Raw genomic sequence first — 3,986 nt, forward strand, 5'->3', positions numbered from 1 at the left:
ATTAAATCTAATACATTTGGTAAATGTACATGTATGTTCAGAATTTAATTTCCATGTGATTGATTTCTCAATGCTCCATGATTAAATTGATACATGTGTGACTTAATTAAAATATTTAATCAAGTACTACATTGATGATAAGGAAGACATATGCATTAAGTCTAAGAATCATATAACTAATGTGATTTAATTCTGAATTTAAACACAACATGATACCATTCTACTTAACACATAAAGACACTGTATAATATGCTAGCATAATAGGAATGTAAATCTTTTACAATTTACATAAATGAATTCAAGACAAACTATAAAGTAAGAAGACACGCTTGTCAGGAACGAAGCAATATAGATTAAACAACATAACATTTAATTCTATTTTGCTTTAATTAAGAGATACTAACATATTATCCAATGTTGAAGAATTGAAAAAGAAGATAGATGAAGAATTAAGCATAATATCTACGCAAGTGCATAGCATTAATAGGTTCTTTAAGAGGCGTACCGTCTACATCCGCTATTTTGTAAGCACCTAATCCATAATCCTCAATAACGATATATGGTCCAAGCCAATTAGGACTAAATTTTCCCTTTTCTGCAGGTAAGGCATTCACATTGCGCTGATTCTCATAAAGGACTAAGTCGCCTACTGAGAAGGAACGTTGAATGACCTTATCATTATAGCTTCGTTGTAGAGTTTTGTGATACGCTTGAATATGCTCAAGAGCGTTTATCCGATGTTCATCAAGCATCTCAAGCTGTTGAAGTCGTTGTTCTCTATAAGAGTCATCATCTACTATACCTTTGAGAGAAACCCTACGTGATGGAATCTCCAATTCTAAGGGCATAATAGCGTCAGCACCATAAACAAGATTATAAGGAGTAGTTCCCGTAGCAATTCGTACACTCGTTCGGTAGGCCCAAAGAGCATAGATTAGCTGGTTACTCCAATCCTTACCATGCTTATTCATGGTTTTGCGAAGAATTTGTTCAATTATCTTATTGGATGATTCAGCTTGACCATTTGACTGAGGATAGTATGGTGTAGAAAATCGATGTTTGATATGATACTTCTCGAGGAATTTCTTCACGTCCTTGTTCTTAAATGATGTCCCATTATCTGAGATAATAGTAGAAGGTATCCCGAATCGAGAAATGATGTTTTCTAGAAGAAATTGACAAATCACTTCAGCAGTGGTAGAGCGAAGGGGAATAGCTTCTACCCACTTCGTAAGTAATCTGTTGCGGTTATAATGAAGGTGTGTCCTTGAGATGAAGGAGGAGAGATTTTACCAATAAGATCCAAACCCCATGCAGAGAAAGGCTAAGAAGCTACTTGAGAACGGAGTTCTTGGGCAGGAGCATGAATCAGATTATTGTGTTGTTGACATTGATGACATTTTTTAACAAATGAAAAGGAATCCTTCTGCATAGTTTGCCAATAGTATCCCATACGAAGCAATCTATGAACCAAGGATTTGCCCCCAAAATGCCCCCCACAGGCACCTGAATGTGCCTCTTCAAGAGCAACAGGGATTTCCGACTTGTTAAGACAACGAAGGAGAAGACCATCATAACCCCTTCAGTAAAGGACATTAGAAAGAATGATATACCTAGCAGACAGCTTGCGGATTCTAGCCCTAGTGTTCCTATTAGCGGAATCAGGAAAGGTACCATCAGTCAAATATCTTACGATATGCGAGTACCATTCGTCTGAGTCTACAAAGTCACAACATGTTACCAGACTAGAATCGTCTACAATAGCTGGAGAAATAAGGTTGTGAATAACAAATTTAAGATCAACCACAGGGTCCTCTAAAGATACAAGAGAAGCCACACATGCCATTGCATCCGCATGTCGATTATCTTTTCGAGGAACGGGTTCCATAGTATAAGAATCGAAATTTTGTAATAAAGAGACAACAAGGTCTTTATATTGTGATAATTTGTCTTGTTTTGCTTGATATATTCCTGTTACTTGTCTTATAATCAATTGTGAATCTCCATAGATATGTATGTGTTTTATATTCAGAGCTAAGGCCTCTTTTATTCCCGCTATAAGAGCCTCATACTCAGCAATGTTATTGGTACACAGGAAATTTAGGCGATATGATAAAGGAATGGACTTCTTCGTAGGAGAAATCAGAACAACCCCTGCCCCCGATCCCGTACGACACTTAAAGCCATCAAAGTATAACTCCCAAGTTTCATCTTTCTCTATAGAAAGAATGAAGTCGTCAGGAAAAGACTCAGGGTTAGGGAAGGAGAAAGGTGAAGGGGCCTCAACTAAGTGATCGGTCAACGCTTGTCCTTTAATTCCTCTTTGTGAAACAAATTTAAGGTCAAATTCAGTTAACATCATAACCCACTTAGCTAGACGTCCTGATAAATCAGTTTTAGAGAAAAGATGCTTCAAAGGATCAAACTTTACCATGACATGGACTTCTGAATTCAAAAGATAATGTCTCAATTTTTGAGTCGCAAATACCAAGGCCAAGCATTGTCTTTCTATCGCAGAATATCGGGTCTCATAATCGAGTAAGGTACGACTTATGTAATAAACCAGACATTCCTTCCCATCTTTATCATGTTGTGCCAACAAGGCTGTGAGAGCATGAGAGAAAGCAGCTGTATGCAGAAGGAAAGGTTTAGAAGGTTCGGCAGGTTGAAGATAGGAGGACTAGCCAAATACACTTTTAAATCTTCAAATGCTTGCTGACAATCCTCATTCCATTGAAAAGTGATATCCTTTTTAAGAAGTTGAGTAAAAGGAAAGGTACGATCCGCAAGCTGAGACATGAACCTACGAATAGCTTGAATCTTTCCTTGTAAGCTTTTAAGTTGAGACACATTTCTAGGAGGTGGCATGTTGACAATAGCATCTATTTTCTTAGTATCCACCTCAATCCCACGATGCGAAACTATGAACCCTAATAGTTTTCCACTATCCACACCAAAAACACATTTTTGGGGATTCAAGCGCATGTGATATTTACGAATTCTTTCAAAGATTTGACGAAGGACTTTAACATGATCCATGCGAAGAAAGGATTTGGCCAAAATATCATCAACATAATCCTCTAAAATCTTATGCATATAATCATGAAAGATAAGGGTCATCGCTCGTTGATAAGTCGCACCGGCATTTTTAAGTCCAAAAGGCATCATTATCCAACAAAACGTACCCCAAGGAGTGGTGAAAGTAGTTTTGAATTGATCTTGAGGATTAATAAAAATTTGATTGTAACCTGAAAAACCATCCATGAAGGATAACAAGGCATGTCCTGCCGTAGAATCAACTATCATGTCAATGTTTGGAAGAGGGAAATCATCTTTCAAGGAAGCTTTATTCAAATCTCGAAAGTCAGTACACATTCTTATTTTGTTGTCTGGTTTAGCCACAGCGACAATATTTGAAATCCATGGGGAATAGTCAATAGGGCGGATAAATCCAGCCTCCAATAATTTTTCAATCTCAGCCTTAACAAGCAGAGCCACCTTAGGATTCATTTTTTGAATCTTTTTTTTCACGGGCTTAGCATCAGGAACTAAGACAATATTATGAGTAACGATCTTAGGATCTATACCAGGCATGTCAGAATATGCCCAAGAAAAGATCTCAGGGAATTCATGCAATAGTTCTTCATATTGTTTATGTTCCTCTTCATCCAAACATTTCCCAATTTTAATGACTTTCTCTTTATTGCAAGGATCCATCTTAACATCAGTGGTGTCACTTATGAGAAGATTACTTTGTTGAGGAGTATCCTTTAACTGAGGGAATTCTTTCACAATCTCGTCATTATCAATCTCTTTTCCAAAATAGGCTTCAGTGTTCAAATAATAAGGGAGTCCCCTATTGTGATGATAACAAGGAAGAGTGTCATAGGCTCCCAAGAACTCAGCTAAAGCATCGTCGGTAGGGAAGATATCCAAAGCACAGTCACCCTAAGGATCCCCATCAATATACTCAGGGTGTTGCATTG

This window comes from Cryptomeria japonica, chromosome 7, assembly GCF_030272615.1.
Source record: "Cryptomeria japonica chromosome 7, Sugi_1.0, whole genome shotgun sequence".
Taxonomy (NCBI): domain Eukaryota; kingdom Viridiplantae; phylum Streptophyta; class Pinopsida; order Cupressales; family Cupressaceae; genus Cryptomeria; species Cryptomeria japonica.